Genomic DNA, 18,841 nt, shown 5'->3' on the forward strand with positions numbered 1-18,841 from the left:
TTAAGCATTTTAGCTAAAGATCATGGAAGAAGAGTAGACATCCACCATAATGTGATATTCATCATAACACAACTTCAATTATAGGCATTTTATATTTTTAACAATATATTAAGAATAAATAAGTATAATTCCACCTAATAACTATTTCTTCAAGCATGAGTCTTGATTTTAGTCCATATTGTATATATTTTTCCTTAAATGCATTTAATCTAGCACTTCTATTATTTCCTTTAATTACACTAACAGCTCTTCTAACTAAAGTGATCTCATCTCTAAATAATTCAAGGTCACTCTTCACAATTAAATTATAAATATGACATGCACACTTAATATGAAATTTCAGGAAGTGGTGAGTATAGATGAAATTTTAATATTATAATAGCAGCATTGTTGTTAGAAGCATTATCAAATGACATACACAAATCTTTTCTGAAAGATTGTAAAACATAGCAACTTCATAAATAGTATTACTTATAAATGCACAAGTATGACTTTGATCTTTATCATTTTTAAAATCAATAATATATTTTTTCATACAAAAGTTATCATCTATCCAATAGTATGTAACAGTCAAATAAGCATTTTCACTACGAGAAGATGGTAAGAAAATTATGCTAAAAGTGATAGTAACTGTTTGTTTGTTATTATGAGAATATTTTCCATCCGTTTCTTTATCATATGCAGGAAGATCAAACTATTAGGCTTGGGATATTTTATCATGTCGGATAGAGAGAAATTCGGATTTCTACAGACTCTGGCCGTTGTAGTCGTCTGTTGTTCGTTGTGGAAAATCGGAGGCTTTTAATTAAGAAGAGAGATATTGAAGCATTGAAACAAATGGTTTGCTAATAGTCCCCCACCCCCACCCCCACCCCTCTTCTTGTTCTTGTCTGATATTACTTTCTATTTGATTATCAAGAAAAGAATATCAACTTTTTCTGTACTTGAAGTTTTGTACTTTTCTTGCCTCAATTACTTATTTGTGATCAATATTTGTTTCCAGGAATCCTCTGAAGGTGGCTGGGGGGTCTGGCAGACAAAGGCTATATTGAGCTCGACGCGGAAGAGAAAGAAAACATGATGATTGGCATGTTTATAAATGTAAATAACATTTTCTAATGCACTTTACGATTCCACGAATGTTGAATGCTTATATTAATGTTCTTAAGGATCTTGTAAAAGCACGCAAGGCACGTGGAAATGCTCCTTATACACATTGGGAGATTCACCCATCTCTCATATTGGGCGTCTGTGCATCAATTATTCTGTTTCCTAATCATAACCAAGTGAATTATGTTTTGAATGTCAATTCTGTAGTCAACTGGTTAGTCTTCTAACTTTATGATGCTTTAGTTTTTTCTTCTTCTTTTAGTCTCCTCGTAAAGCTAAAACATGTGCTCTGAGTAAGCAAGCTTTGGAAATTTACGCCGTCAATTACCAATCACGTGTCGCAACCCAAACCGATGGGCCGTGACGAGTGCCCGCGTTCTATCTATCGAACATCCCTAAGCATATGTCTAAGATATAATTGTTGTGACCAAAAACACTCACGCAAGTGCATGTGATCGTCAAGTAATAGAGTAGTGAGTAGAGTGTGGTTCCCACGAAGACTTATGATTAACTGTTGACTGATTCAAACCCAATTTCTTTATCTACCCAAGAGATTGTTCACAAAAGAGAGATGTAATTGTTTTACTACTTCAACTATAAAGAATTAATCTAACTAAACCAAGTAACCAAACGAATAGCAATTTCGAGTAACAAACAGTAGGAGAGGATATTCCAGAGTCACGGGCATAGTTAACAATCGTGTTGTGTTCTTGGCTTAAAATGACTAATCAATTTATCTGGGTTATTGATTGACAGGGTTGATATTACTCATAAGAATCTATCGAGTTCTTACTCGCCTATTCAAGTCAACTCAATACTTATATGTCTATGGAATTAAAATTAACAAGAACGCATTTACAATTCCTGTATTTCAACCAAGCAAGGCAATTAGGTATATGTCTATCCCAATTGCGAATTCGTTCCCCGAGGCCCGGGTTCAAGAACTTGCTCTATTTAATTCTATAAGCAATCTAAAGTTCCCACTTTCGAGTTCAACTAAAGATTCGTAGATAATATTTCACTGTTAGCTACTCAACAAAATAATTAAGAACAGAATTAAATAAACAACCCAATATGATAAATCGACTTTGTTGAATTAAACTTCAAACTACAACATTCATGTTTTACCCATGACCCTAGAACAATGGGTCTTTAGCCACTCATACTAGTGTTCATCACAAATAAGTTCAATTTCATCTCAAAATAGCAAAAACAAGAGAAGAAAAGAAGAACTTGATGGTCAAAACTCCTCCTTGCCTCTTGCCTCTCTATTTCTTGCACTAAACCATGAAAACCTTTTTTTTTTGTTTTTTTTAACCTTGGGCGAGCTTGACTTTATATAGGTTAAGTGGGATTCTCTCCAGATTTCCAATTTTACCCCTAAATAACATTTTCCAGACCAGACACGCGCGAGCTCGCGCATAACTTCGCGCGTTTCTTCGCGCATGATTCTGCCTCGGCCTTTATTATGCAAGAACTCTTGCGCGGCTTCGCGCGTTTCTTCGCGCACCAGGAGCTTGATTTTGTCAATTTTTTCATCTCGTCCTTGGGCGCACTCAACTCCGAGGGGTTGTTCTTGCTCATAAATCATTCCAATATCCTCTTGAGAGCATCATATAGGCTCCTCATCCTGCAATGTATACATATCACAATTAGAGCCTATTTTTCATCAATTAACCATAATATGTCATTGGAATATAATCAAGCGGAAGCATAAACAATAGCTAAATCACCTAGATTTCGCCTATTATCAACACCTCACACTTAATTCATTGCTAGTCCTCGAGCAATCAACTATACTCTCTAGAGAATCCTTCACTCAACCATTTCCCTTAACGCATTACACCTAGAACAATGTACATGTATTATGCCTAGCAGTGAACAATCCTAGCCTCAAAGTCGACTCTCAAGTGCCATGCAATATTCACACTTCCTCAAAGTACTCTACATAGAAGTCAAGACTTGCTTTTCCGTCACGAACCATATGCCCTCACAATTACATCAAGAAAAACTGAGTTCAATCCACCACATTCAATTCATATACTCACATATATCAAGGAAATCACTCACTCTCACAAAAGAGGTCACATGCATGCAATTGGTACCATAAGCTTGCCCTTAATGTAAATCTCTACTAATGTAAGCTAGCTCGATCCAAAATCAATTAGGACTTTTTCATGGTTGTAATGTGGGCTAAGGGACGAGTAGGATGTATTTAGGAATAGTGAATCAACCCCTAAGCACTTTAACACATCACATGAGCAATTTTTAGCGCACATTCTTCAACCCACTTCTCATTCACACACAATATCATCCCACAAATACTCCCTTCTTCTTTAAGCACTCTATTAATTCATTCCCACTAGTTGGAACAAGACACAATGTAATCATCTCTTCTTCTTTTTTGATAAAGTTTATTCTTCTTGTCACTCAATTTCTGCTAGTGGTGCATTCGTTTACAACATAAGTGCACCTTTCATCCTTTTATTGGTTCCACTCAAAAGTCACCCCACACTTATTTCCTTCTTACTTCTTTTAGAGCTCCTCTCACAATTAAAGTGCTTTAAGAGGTAAAAGGATCAAAAAAATATCAATTAAGAACAAAAGGGTATAAGCTTGTAATGCGGGTGCCAAACAAAAGTCTAAAGGCTCAAAAGGGTTAACTAGGGACAAAGTTTATTTGTGATAAGCAATTAAGCTCAAAAAGGTCAAAGAAAGCCTAACATCATTTTTTCAAACCGAGCATCACCTAAAATTTCGCTTCAACTCACATACCGAGCAAGTTCTAGACACAAGTACAATACATGGACTACACAAATACTCACCACACATGGCATATGACTCATTCAGATCAGCTCATCAAGACGCTCCATTACGAGCATTCAATTCAGTAACAAACATACAAATTAAGGCACTTTCAGTGAGATTCAACAATTATGACTAAGCGTTACACTCTAAGATCTATTGTGTTCAGGTGTGTCAACGTTATGGGTTCTCTTTCAATTTTATAGCTCGTAGCCCATTACCCTAATCTACAAATCAAAAAGAAAACAACAATAAAAACTACTTATGCCCGGTTCAAGCTAAACCCTTGTAAAAGAACTGCAGTTTAAAGAAAAACCAAGGGGGAATTGCTACACCACCTAAGAAAAAAATAAAAAATCTTTTTGTTGTTTTCTCTAGACTCACTTCCCTCAAGAAAATCGTTTAAAAGATTCGTCATCAGGAAGAGCCTACAATCTTTTCAGTTTTTTTTTCTCAACTCAGTCCCTCAAGAACCCCGTCGAAAGGGATCCGTCGTCGGGCCGAGCCATTTATCTAAATTAACAAAAAAAACTACTCCTGCTTAACAAAAACTATCAAGTCAACATGAAACAAACAAAACAACCCGGCAATTTGTACAACTACATACAACATAAAGGAATCCCCACCCCACACTTAAAAAAGAAGACATGTCCCCATGGCTTAAAATTTAAAAGAGCAGTGAGGTAAAGAGACTTCCCTGAAGCTTCACTCTTGATCGGAAACGGTTTCGGGGTTCACGTTGCACGCACGCCCCAAAGCTCGCATCCAACCCATGAACTTCTTTTCCGACTTGACTTGTCGGTCAGCTATCGCGTCCACACGAGTGCCTAAATCAGTCATGGAGGTGCGTAGATCAGCCACCTCCTTATCCAATGTGGTGTGTCGGGACACTTTGGCAGTTCCTGAAGAGGACGCTGCTCGTGATAGTGCTACAGCTGTTGCACTGGGCGCATGGGCTTGCGCTTCGCCCTCCACATCCATTTGCTCATCCTCTTCCTCCTCCGATGCATCAGAATCACTCTCATCCTCTCCACCTGCCGCTACTGCTGGGGCTGACCCCGTCGCGTTCTTGCCAGGTCGGATCTTGTGGCTTTTTCTTACCAGCCCGTCCACACGAGTATTTTCATGCACCTGCACTTTCCTGCAAAGCTTAGTCACCAAAGATGGAAAAAAGAACCCATACAGGCATTGGGGGCACCGGATAAACATCTCATCGTGGATCACTTTGGCCATGTCGAAGGGAAGACCCTTGATGAAACACCAAATCAATGTAGCCCTGGGTCCATTCACCTCCATAGTATTTTTGAGGGAATAAGGCAACTGTTAATCAAATACAGCCAGCTCTTCGCCTCTGGAGTTAAGACGGAGGAGTGGAACTTCTCTCCATGTTCCAGCCACTCTACCATTTTTCCTGGTACGCAAATTTCATCAAAGAAGCACTCCCACTTGGCATCGGTTGGATTTCGCCCATATTCATAAAAGTCAGTATTCCCAGGCAGAGGGTCGGGCAATTGATATACTATGCGTATCGCCTCAATGGAGGCATCCACCGCCTTGCGGCGCACCGTGACTACATGGTTGACATGCTCTGGTAGATTAGCATAGAATTCGCATACAACCATTACATTAGCCTCCCCTGGCTCGTCAATGAAGGCCTGCAAACCCTGCTCCATCAACTCATTGTATATGTGGGGGCATCGTTCCTTGACCTTTTTGATGTCAATGCCCCTCTCCGGAATTGGCTTCTTGGCAACCTTCTCTGTAAAACGGGTCTGAGCCTCAGGGGAGACAAATTTGTTCCTGTCATAGGGACGTGCAGGGGCCGCCCTTTGGTGGCTTGAGGATGGACTCGTGGCTTGGCGCTTTCTCGATGGTGCCATAATACCTGCAAAACGTGGACACATTAGCTCAGCCCAACAAAAATAGTGTGACTTAATGTTGTTACTCAGACTTCACACGCAAAATTGGTCACAACTACATAATCATGATTATTGAGGCCTTTCCACAAACACCTTGTGGGCATTAGGCTCTCACAACTCTTTTCTAAGTGTCTTGCAACAAGGGCCTCCCACAAATATTATCCATAACCCAAAACAAGTACTACCCACCGCACACTTGCAACAAACTAACTCCACAACATATTTCACCAAGTTTGAACACCAAATCACCAAACACATCTACACTAATGGCATAAGATACAACATACAAAAAGAAAAAAAAAATCTGAAAATAGAAAGAGAAAAAGAAAGAAAACTACAACTAGGGCTCTTACCTTGTGAAGGAGAATGGGGAAGATGCTAGTGAGTTTGGGAAGAAAATCGTAAGAGGGGGATGGGGGCAGGGGTGCTGCAATTTGGTGAAGGAGTTGGGCATTTTTGGGTGAGAATGGGGAGAGGAACGGGTATTGTTTATTAGAAGGGGGGTAATTGTTTCTAAAAAATAACCAATTAAACTAAAAAAGAAAAAAAGAAAAAGAAAAACTAAAACTAAAAAAAATACAAAACGCCGGAAGAGTTCCGTCAGGTGCGCGAGCTCGCGTAGTCTTCGCGCGTTGCTGTTTTGTTCCAGGCAGAATGGTTCACTCAGGCGCGCGAACTTGTGCGTGAAGTCGGGCGAACTTGTGCGCGAAGTCGCGCGAACTTGTGCGCGAATTCGCGCGAACTTGTGCGCGAAGTCGCTCGAACTTGTGCGCGAAGTCGCGCTCCTGGGCATTTATTTTTGCATTTTTTTCCATCTGTTTTGCTCTTGGTTGATGGTCCTTTCACTCGCCCTTCGTCGCCTGCATTTGTTAGTAAGTTAAAGCTCAAAGTCAAACACTACTACTATCGTTGGGTTGTCACCCAACCAGCGCCTTATTTAACGTCGTGGCACGACGGTTACAACATTTCAATGGGTTGCCTCCCATCCAGCGCCTGATTTAACATCGCGGCACGACTCAACATGTTCTCAAGCATCCTTCAAGTCCACTGAGGTCTTGTGTCGTGCAAAGTCACCACCCCAGTAATGTTTTATCCGTTGACCGTTCACCAAGAAAGTGCCAGTTGAACTCATATCTCTCAACTCCACGGCTCCATGAGGCTTCACGCTTACCACAACTAAAGGCCCTGACCAACGAGATTTAAGCTTTCCGAGAAAAAGCTTCAACCTCGAATTGAACAACAGAACTTCTTGCCCTGGCTCGAACTCTCGATGTTGAATGTGCTTGTCATGCCACCTCTTAGTCTTCTCTTTATACAATTTGGCATTCTCACATGCATGTAATCAAAACTCCTCGAGCTCATCGAGTTGCAGCAACCTCTTCTCTCCAATTAAGTCCCCATCCATGTTCAGCTTCTTTATTGCCCAATAGGCCTTGTGCTCAAGTTCGACAAACAAGTGACATGCCTTCCCATAAACCAATCTATAAGGAGAATCACCTATGGGAGTTTTGTATATTGTTCGATACGCCCACAATGCGTTGTCTAACTTCCCGGCCCAATCATTTCTATTTGCACTCACTGTTTTCTCAAGAATTTGCTTGACCTCTTTGTTTGAAACCTCCACTTGACCACTCGTCTGTGGGTGATAGGCAGTGGAGACCTTATGCTTGACCTCGTACTTTGCAAGGACATTGTTTAACAGTTTGTTGCAGAAATGCGTACCTCCATCGCTGATCAACACTCTGGGAGTTCCAAAGTGTGTGAAGATATGCTTCTTGACAAAGCTTACCACCACCTTTGCATCATTAGAGGGAAGAGCAATGGCCTCCACCCACTTAGACACATAATCAACTGCCACCAAGATGTATCTATAACCGTTCGAGTATGGAAAAGGTCCCATGAAGTCAATTCCCTAAACATCGAAAAGCTCCACTACCAGGATGTTTTGCAGCGGCATCTCGTGCTTCTTAGTGATCGTCCCGGTTCTTTGGCACCTATCACACATTTTAACAAAGGCGTGTGCATCCGTAAACAATTTTGGCTAGTAAAAACCTGATTGTAGCACTTTCTGAGCTGTCCGGTCTCCACCGTGATGACCTCCGTATGATGAGGCGTGACAACTATGAAGTATGGCGCTCATCTCCTCCGCAGGAACACATCTCCGCACCAACTGATCTGCACAGAGCCTGTATAAGAATGGCTCATCCCACATGTAGAGCCTTACATCATGCATGAACCTTCTTCTATTGCCTGGTGTGAATTCTGGTGGTGTCACCCCACTTGCAATGAAGTTCACATAATATGCATACCACGGGGTTGTGCTTGAGGTGATTGTCAACAACTGCTCATCAGGGAATGTTTCTTTGATTGCATCCCCTTCAGCCACATGATTCCGATTTTCTAATCTGGACAAGTGATCAGCCACTTGATTCTCTATTCCTTTGCGGTCTCGGATCTCTAAATCAAACTCTTGTAGCAGTAGGACCCACCGAATCAGTCTCGGCTTGGCGTCCCTTTTCTCAAACAAGTACCTGATGGCTGAATGATGTGTGTAGACGATGACTTTGGTCCCCACAAGATATGACTTGAACTTGTCAAACGCCCACACTACTACAAGCAACTCTTTTTCAGTGACGGTGTAGTTCATCTAAGCTGGATTCATAGTTTTGCTTGCATAGTAGATGGAGTGGAAGATCTTGTTTCTCCTCTGTCCCAAGACAGCCCCAACAGCCAAGTCGCTAGCATTGCACATCAACTCAAATGGCTGCTCCCAGTCTGGAGCAATTATGATAGGTGCAGTCACCAACCTTCCTTTCAGCTCTTCGAATGCCTTCAAACAAACATCATCGAATTTGAAGACTACATCCTTCTCAAGCAACCTGCACAAGGGAGAGGAAATTTTCGAGAAATCTTTAATAAAACGACGATAAAAACCTGCATGGTCCAAGAAACTGCGGATGCCTTTGACAGATATCGGTGGAGGCAATTTTTTAATCGCTTCCACCTTTGCCTTATCCACCTGCAAACCGTCTTTGGACACCTTGTGCCCTAAAACTATACCTTCACGTACCATGAAATGGCACTTTTCCCAGTTTAGCACCAAGTTAGTTTCTTCACACCTAGCAAGTACTTTATCGAGGTTCATTAAGCAGTTATCAAAAGAACATCCGAAAACAGAAAAGTCGTCCATGAATACTTCCACAAACCTCTCAACCATGTCAGTAAAGATGGCCATCATACACCTTTGAAAAGTCGCAGTGCATTACAAAGACCAAAGGGCATTCTCTTGAACGCATACGTGCCATAAGGACACGTAAAGGTGGTCTTTTCTTGGTCCTGTTGGGCTATAGCAATCTGATTATACCCCGAGTAACCATCCAGGAAGCAGTAGTACTCCTGGCCAGCTAATCTATCGAGCATTTTGTCAATAAAGGGGAGGGGAAAGTGGTCCTTCTGGGTGGCATTGTTCAATTTTCTATAGTCAATGCAAATTCTCCACCTGGTGACAGTTCTTGTTGGGGTTAGATCATTATTTTTATTAACTACCACAGTCATCCCCCCTTTCTTGGGTACACATTGGACTGGGCTTACCCATTTGCTGTCTGAGATAGGAAATACAATACCTGCATCAAGCCACTTAATCACTTCTTTTCTTACCACCTCTTTCATGATAGGATTGAGGTGGCGATGTTGCTCAACATTGGGCTTATGTCCATCCTCCATGAGGATTTTGTGCATGCATAAGGCTGGACTAATGCCCTTACTATCATACATCGTCCACCCCAGTGCGCGCTTGTGCTCCCGTAGCACTCTCAGCAACTTTTCTTCCTGCAATTTATACAAGTCAGAAGAAATAATAACAGGTAGGGTGTCAGAGTCACCCAAATAAGCATATTGCAGGTGAGATGGGAGAGGTTTAAGCTCCAATTTTGGGGCTTTCTCAATTGACGGCTTTGGAGGAGGTCCCTCTGGCCTGTTCAAGAGTTCAAAGGGGTGTATCCCCTGCATGTATGCACAAGATGTGTCAAGGATGTGCATCATCTCCTCGACCTCCTCATCATTGCCCAGGCTATCAAACAGCATAAGTGCTTTCTCTAGAGAATCGTCTAGAAAAACACTTGGATCATAAATTTGTTCATCAGCCTCTACAACCGATATCATGGAAAGCTCCTCATAGTGACGGGGAAGTTGGATTTCTTTGTAGACATTGAAAATCGCTTCATCATCTTCTACCCTCAAGATCATCTTTCCCTCTCTCACCTTGATAATTGCGTCACCAGTATCCAAGAGAGGTCGCCCCAATATGATTGGGACCAGTTCATCAGCCTCATAATCGAGGATAATGAAGTCAGCAGGGAAGATAAATTTCCCAATCGGCAGCAACACATCTTCAATCACCCCCTCAGGGTGTGTTATTGACCTGTCAGCCAGTTACAACATCACAGCAGTTGGCCTTGGAGCTCCCAGACCCAATTGTTTGAACAAAGATAGGGGCATCAGATATATGTTTGCCCCCAAATCTCAAAGAGCACGAACCACATCAACATTTCCAATACGCACAGGAATCGTAAAGATTCCAGGATCCTTAAGCTTTTGAGGAAGCTTATTTTGGACCCTAGAAGTGCACTCCTCAGTAAGTGCAACTGTCTCAAACTCAGCCAATATCCTCTTATGAGCCACTATGTCTTTTATGTACTTAGCATATTTTGGAATTTCGCGAAGCACATCAACCAGTGGAATATTCAATTGAACCTGGCTCAACATGGAGAGGAATTTGCTAAACATGAAATCATCATTTCTTTTGCAATCTCTGGGGGAAAGGTGGTGGTGGCCTTGGGGCCTCTACTGGCTCTGGAATTTTAGCGGTCTTCTTTGGTTCGTTTGTCACTTTAGGGATCAAGTATCCCTCAAGTACAGGCTTATCTTTCCTTTTCTTTGGCACTTCCTCAAGCTCTCTCCCGTTTCTACGTGTAACGGCATTCACTTGTGGATTCTTCTCTATGTCACTGGGGAGAGCGCCTGCAGGTCTAGTGTTTTGATTAGTAGCTTACTGCCCCAACTGCCTCTCAAGATTTCTGAAGTCAGTCCTGAGCTGCTGATTGTCAGTCTTGATCTGCTGATTGTCAATCAACAACTTTTTTAACAATTCGTCGGTGCTCTCTTCCATTTGTTGGGGTGGCTTTTGAGGCTGATTGAAACCCCTTTGGGGTCTATGCTGATTCTGATTCTGCTGATTTCCACCCCATGAGAAGTTGGGATGATTCCTCCAATTCGGATTGTAAGAATTCCCATATTGTGCATGCTGATTCGGTGGACCTCTGTTCTATTGCCCCACATAATAGATGGATTGTGGATTTGTGGGGCACATGTCACTCATATGATTGTCACCACATAATTCGCAGCAAATAGCCATTTGGTGTACATGTTGCATCGGTTGTGGTTGCTGCATTGTCATTCTAGTCATCTGATTGGGTAGCTTTGCAATATCGGCTCTCATGGTTGAAACCTCGTCAAGTTCAAGTAACCCAGCTAATTTTTGCTTAATGTCCTTCAGTGAATCACCCTCACCTTGCCAGCTATTATCATTAGCAGTGAAATTATTCAGCAAAATTTGGATTTCACTATATGGTCTGGCCATGTAACTACCCCCACAAGCTGAGTCTAGATTCATCTTTGAAGCATCATCTAACCCATCTACAAAAGTGTGACCCAATACCTTGTCTGTATGACAATGATGAGGACAGTCTCTGAGCATCTTCTTGTACCTTTCCCATGCTTGACGAAGTGTCTCGCCAGCTCGTTGTTCGAACCCAAGAATTTGACTCCTCAACACCTTTGTTTTCTTGGTGGGGAAAAACTTGATTAAGAATTTCCTCGCCAGATCATCCCAAGTGCGGATTGAATTTGCTGGCTCTTTATTCAACCACTCCTTAACTTCCCCAATCAGTGAAAAGGGGAAAAGTGTCAGCCTGACAAAGTCCTTGGAAACGTTCGGATAGTTGTAGGTATCTATAATTTCCAAGAAATTCTGAATGTACCTCTGCGGGTCTTCATGAGGTAAACCCACAAACAGCCCTGTGGAATGGATCAGCTGCACCATGTATTGTTTCAGCTCAAAGTGCCTAGTGATGTTAGGCTTCACAATAGCCTGAGTCATATTAGCCAGATTGGGCCTTGCGGCTTCAATCACCACGCGTTCCTCATTACCTGCCATCTCAATTGGATGTGGTTGAACTATGATGTCCAATTCTCTTTCAATTCTGGTTCTAGCGTCCACCTCCCTCCTCAATCTGTGTTTGTTCAATTTCGGGATCAAGAGGAAGGAGATTGTTTGCGCTTCTACTTCTTCGCATTCAATAGAAACTCATGTATTAGCACAAACAAAGAGAACTGAAAGTTAAAACTCGAATAAATAAATAATAAAACCTCAATTCAGTCAAGTAGCTAATTTCTAAGTCCCCGGCAACGGTGCCATAAACTTGTTGCAACCAAAAATACTCACGCAAGTGCACGTGATCGTCAAGTAATAGAGTAGTGAGTAGAGTGTCGTTCCCACGAAGACTTATGATTAACTATTGACTGATTCAAACCAAATTTCTTTATCTACCCAAGAGATTGTTCATAAAAGAGAGATGTAATTGTTTTACTACTTCAACTATAAAGAACTAAAAAGAATTAATCTAACTAAACCAAGTAACCAAACGAATAGCAATTTCGAGTAACAAACAGTAGGAGAGGATATTCCAGAGTCACGGGCATAGTTAACAATCGTGTTGTGTTCTTGGCTTAAAATGACTAATCAATTTATCTGTGTTATGATTGACAGGGTTGATATTACTCATAAGAATCTGTCGAGTTCTTACTCGCCTATTCAAGTCAACCCAATGCCTATATGTCTATGGAATTAAGATTAACAAGAACGCATTTACAATTCCTGTATTTCAACCAAGCAAGGCAATTGGGTATATGTCTATCCCAATTGCGAATCCATTCCCCGAGGCCCGGGTTCAAGAACTTACTCTATTTAATTCTATAAGCAATCTAAATTTCCCACTTTCGAGTTCAACTAAAGATTCGTAGATAGTATTCACTGTTAGCTACTCAGCAAAATAATTAAGAACAGAATTAAATAAACAACCCAATATGATAAATCGACTTTGTCGAATTAAACTTCAAACAACAACATTCATGTTTTACCCATGACCCTAGAACAATGGGTCTTAGCCACTCATACTAGTGTTCATCACAAATAAGTTCAATTTCATCACAAAATAGCAAAAACAAGAGAAGAAAAGAAGAACTTGATGGTCAAAACTCCTCCTTGCCTCTTGCCTCTTGCCTCTCAATTTTTTGCACTAAACTATGAAAACCTTTTTTTGTTTTTTTTTAACCTTGGGCGAGCTTGACTTTATATAGGTTAAGTGGGTTTCTCTCCAGATTTCCAATTTTACCCCTAAATAACATTTTTTCGGACCGGACACGCGTGAGCTCGCGCATTTTTTCGCGCATGATTCTGCCTCGGCCTTTCTTACGCGCGAACTCCTGCACGGCTTCGTGCATTTCTTCGCGCACCTGGAGCTTGATTTCGTCCATTTTTTTGTCTCGTCCTTGCGCGCACTCAACTCCGAGGGGTTGTTCTTGCTCATAAATCATTCCAATATCCTCTTGAGAGCATTATAAAGGCTTCTCATCCTGCAATGTATACATATCACAATTATAGCCTATTTTTCATCAATTAACCATAATATGTCATTGGAATATAATCAAGCTGAAGCATAAACAATAGCTAAATCACCTAGATTTCGCCTATTATCAATAATCATGAAATAAGTGTAGGTCATGCATAAAATCTGAAAATAAACTACTGATTCATATGAACAACATACGTGGGAAAATATGCCCAAAAGACATATTACACACACACACACACAGATATATATACAGACACACACACACATACGAAATACAGTAGGGCGAGCCGACAAGGCCACATACTATCCAAATATATATGACTATCTACAAGCCTCTAACAGAGTGTACAACTATATAAAGGACGAGATTGGGCCCCGTCATATCCATATATATACAAAAATATCGTACCAAAACTCAATAGCAGCTCCGGATCAAATGGAGCACACCAACTCTCGCTGAGCAAGGATCCTAAGAAGGGGGACCGTCAGCTTGTCTACCTGCACCTGCGAGCATGAAACACGGCCCCCAGGTAATAGGGGCGTCAGTACGAATAATTTACCGAGTATGTAAGGCATAAAAATCAGTATATAAAAGACATGAATGAAACATGGAGTAACGGACTCAACTTGTAAGCCCGAATAGCTTTGTGAATCATGAAACATTTATAATGTTGCATAGAAATGTCATGTCATGCATGGATATATGTGTAGATGACATCATCAAGACCCTGAGGGCATCCCATCATATCATCTCAGCCTCTATGGGAATAATCATAAACGTATACCAGCTGATCAGGTGGTGGTGCGTATATAACACCATAACCTTTCCCCATACCCCATATATATAATATACGTGTATATAACGTCATCTGGTTATCGGTCAATATACATGTACAAATGAATGCAATGCATAATGAAGTAGGTCAATAAGATCTCTCAAAATGTCATGAGACCCATGAACAGATGATATAATATTAGGACATATGGGGAATCAAGAACATAGTCAACTCTAGTACTTCTAAGATCAGAATCATTTATGAAAGTTGTTTCGTTGTATCATATGGATCATGCCAAAAGGAAAGAAGTGATAACCTTAACATACCTCAAGCTGTCAATGCAACTCAACAACAAGCTTATGACAACTAGCTCGTCAACCCTATAACAAAGAAATACATGTACAACTTAGAGGGGGCTAGTATATCACGTATCTGAAACGATAACTCGATTCTAAATAAAACGGGCAGCATATCACCTGATTTTATTGCTCCCCCAAGCATATTATAGGCGATATACAAACACAATACAATAAACAACTCAAAAACAATCCAACTACAATTCGGGACCTTCAATACAACAAAAGCCCCAAATATACCATAACACACGCAATCAACAAGTTATCAATTAGCCAGAAATTGCACCGACGAGCGACGAGCCTATTACCCTACCACATGTGGAGTTTCTCCACGCCCTTTTATCCTTACAAACTCCATAAACTATCAGCAAAAAGGCCAGCACGAGTGGACTATAAAACAGACCATTAAAAGTAAATAAATCTAACTCACAACTTCCGATCAACGTCACGTGAGTTCTAATTATTAGAAAAACTTTATCAACCTTCATTGATATTTAAAGCTTAAATACATAAAGCAAATATTTTCTTAACTATGAAGTACCTTCCAAAACTCAAACAACAAAGAAAAGAGAGGCGATATAGCGATACTTACTTACGTTGTAGGGATCATTCTAATATTGTCGCTTCTTGATTTCATACCTGGAATGTTATTATCCTTTGAAACCCTAGAAGAGAGCTGATGGATATGTTTATGGATGTTCTCAAGTCATATTCTATGGAAAAATGAATATAAAATGGCCTAAGACCTTTATATATCAACTTGAAAAGTCAAAGAGGTTTTAGTTTGGCACCCTAGCATGAGCCCATCTTCCAACATTTATATCTTTTTATTCGGATGTCGTATCAATTAACAGCTAAGAGCATTGGAAACTAATTCCAAGACCTATAATTTGATATATAATATATCCCAAAAAGACCCCATATAGAACACAAAATTTATTGCTCAAAATGCTCTGTTACAAGGCAAATTCTTAGTCGGTTTTTCCGCAACTTAAATTCGATTTTTCCCAAACTTTATATTTTCTATCCAAACATCATATATAGTCATATTATGACTTTAAACTCATTTAAATCATGATTAAAATGTCTCATATTCATTATACATCACCTTAAGACGCATATGGTGTAACATTAGGGATGGTAGTGTTTCGGTTACTTTTGAGTTTATATATGTATTATTCATAAAGGTGACATTTCTTTCCTTTTTTGTTGACAGGAGACACTATCGCATGTGCTCTATTATCCTCAGAAGCCTCTTGTCACCACTAGATGCATGGAACACTTGCATTCCAAGCAACTACCTGCGGGCGTAAATGCAATTGTGGCCATTACATGCTATTCAGGATTCAACCAAGGTGATCCTTTCATTCTGAATCAACCCTCAATCGACTGTGGACTCTTCTAGTCGCCATCGTACCATTGTTATAAGGATATGGAAAAGAAGATGGGGAGATTAGTGAGGGAGGAGTTTGGACGTCCTGATAGATCTAACACGCTGGTATGAGTCATGGTTATGATAAATTAGATGATGATGGTTTTGCCTCTCCTGGAACTAGAGTTTCTGGTGATCATTAGTAAGACAATTTCCATCCCTCACGATGATTATCAAGGGCAAGCTACCCCTTCTAATAGGCCTGAATGCAGTACCAGTGTACGCCATGAGATTCTAGAAATGGTAAATGGTAATAGAACTAGAGTTTCTGGTGCAAATGTGATCATTGGAGATCAAGGGCAAACAACCCATTTTACTAGGTGTGATTGCAGTACCAAAGTACGGCACGATGAAATTAGAATGGTAGATCAGGTTAGTGAAAGTGCTAGTGGGCATAGACTTGTAAAAGTGAGAGTGAGATCAGTTCGAATTCCCCATATTGGGAATAAGTTTAGTCGTAGGCATGGTCAGAAGGGAGTGGTTGGCATGACATTTACGCAAGAGGATATGCCATGGACTCTGGAAGGCATCACTCCTGATGTTATTGTGAATTCTTATTCTATTCCATCTCGAATGACTGTTGATCAGCTAATGGAGTGTATAATGGGCAAAGTTGCTGCACGGGAGGCAAAAGAGTGTAACGGTTGAAAATATTATTACGGAATTGCACAAATGGGGATACCAAAGGTTCGGCATGGAGACCATGTGCAATGGTCACACGGGCCGACAACTAGTAGAGAAAATTTTTCTCGAGCCTACATATTTTCAGAAAATGAAGAAGATGGTGGATGATATTGTTCATTCTGTGAGAGAGGCCCCGTGGAAATGCTTACTAGGCAACCTGTCAAGGGTGGGTCTCATTCGGGTAGGCAAAGAATCGGAGAAATGGAACAGGACTGCTTAATTGCTCATGGTGCTGCTCATTTTCTCGAGGAGCGATGTTTGAGCAAAGTGACCCATTCTGTTATTTTCTTTGTAAAAGATGCGGGCCGGTTGGCATTATGCAGCTCCGTTACAATAAGTTCAAATGTAAGGGGTGTTGAAACAGAATTGAGTACGTTCAGGTAATTGTGTTATCTGTAACTTTTCTTTTACTTGAACTCTTTCCTTTTTATGTAGTTATATGTTGTTGAAATTGGTTTGTTTGGTGTAGGTGGAGACTCTATATACCTGAAAATTGCTAGTACAGGAGTTGAGCGCAATGGGCATTGCACCAAGTATGTTGCCAACTAAGGAACTAAATGAAGAAAGTAGGGCATGAGGTGAAGAAATAGAGAAAAATTGCATGTTTTTGTCAGAAATGCCAAATCACTTCAGGTATGAGGTGGAGAAATACATAACACTTTTGCCTACCCTTAGTCTCATGCTATGTATTCCTTCACCTCATGCCTGAAATTGTGAATTGGCATTTCTGATAAGAACATGTATTTTTTTCTCTATTCCTTCACCTTATGCCCTACTTTCTTCATTTAGTTCCTTAGTTGGCAACATCCTTGGTGCAATGCCCATTGCGGTCAACTCCGGCACTAGCAATTTCCAAGCATATGGAGTCTCCACCTACACCAAACAAACCAATTTCAACACCATATAAGTACATAAAAACAAAAGACTTCTAGAAAAAGAAAAAGGTTATAGAAAAAACAATTACCTGAACATAATCAATTATGTTTCTACACCACTTACATTCGAACTTATTGTAACAAAGCTGCATAATGCCAGCCAACCCGCCTCTTTTACAAAGAAAATAATGAAATGGGTCACTTTGCTCACATTCTCAATGAGCAGCACCATGAGCAATTAAGCAAGTCTTGCTCCATTTCTCCGATTCTTTGCTCACCCGAACGAGACCGACCCTTGACAGGTTGCCTAGTAAGCATTTCCTCGTGGCCTCTCTCACAAGAATGAACGATATCATCCACTATCTGCTTCATTTTCTAAAAATATGTAGGCACGAGAAAAATTTTCTCTACTAGTTGTCAGCTCGTGTGACCATTGCACATGGTCTCGACGCCGAACCTTTGGTATCCCCATTTGTGCAATTTCGTAATATTATTTTCAACCGTAACACTGGTGAAGGGTGTCGCATTACACTCTTTCATCCATTCAGGCATGCTCAGCCAGCTCGCCCAGATTATCGTTGGGCGTCATCGGGTCATGGTTCTCACAGTTCTCATCAGGGCAAGTCATCACTTAGTGCTCTTCCAGCTTAGAGTTCGTCCCGTGCTCCATCAGTTCAGGACTCTTCCATGCCAAGTGTATCATCTAGTCATTCCGGTGCTAGGGGTTCCCTTCAGACCCCTTCTCCAGCACCCGGGAGTTGCTATGAGTATGGAGAGATGGGTCATATGTGGAGGCAGTGTTCTCATTGTCTCGCGGGTCCATCTTAGCAGAGGGGTCAGTCATCAGCGTCAGCGCTAGTTACTTCACCACCACCCGCCCAGCCAACTAGGGGTGCTAGTCAGCTAGGGGTCGCCCTAGAGGGGGAGGTCGATCAGGTGGCGTCAGGCCCGTTTCTATGCACTTCCAGCTAGACCCGATGCTATTGCTTCTGATGCTATCATTACAGGTATTGTTTCAGTCTGCCACAGAGATGCCTCTGTATTATTTGATCCCGATTCCATCTTTTCTTATGTGTCATCATATTTTGCTTGTTATTTGGGTACACCCCGTGAGTATCTTATTTCACTTGTTCATGTATCTACCTCGGTGGGTGATACTGTTGTTGTAGACCATGTGTATCGGTCGTGTGTGG

At 41.0% G+C, this 18,841-nt stretch overlaps 1 pseudogene; it reads left to right on the forward strand.

The window, feature by feature from the left end:
• The first annotated feature begins 313 nt into the window (after positions 1–313).
• Positions 314–17,350, forward strand: LOC104219018 (DNA-directed RNA polymerase II subunit RPB2-like; annotated as a pseudogene).
• The last annotated feature ends 1,491 nt before the right edge of the window (positions 17,351–18,841 follow it).

Source organism: Nicotiana sylvestris, chromosome 8 (assembly GCF_000393655.2).
Source record: "Nicotiana sylvestris chromosome 8, ASM39365v2, whole genome shotgun sequence".
Classification (NCBI taxonomy): Eukaryota; Viridiplantae; Streptophyta; class Magnoliopsida; order Solanales; family Solanaceae; genus Nicotiana; species Nicotiana sylvestris.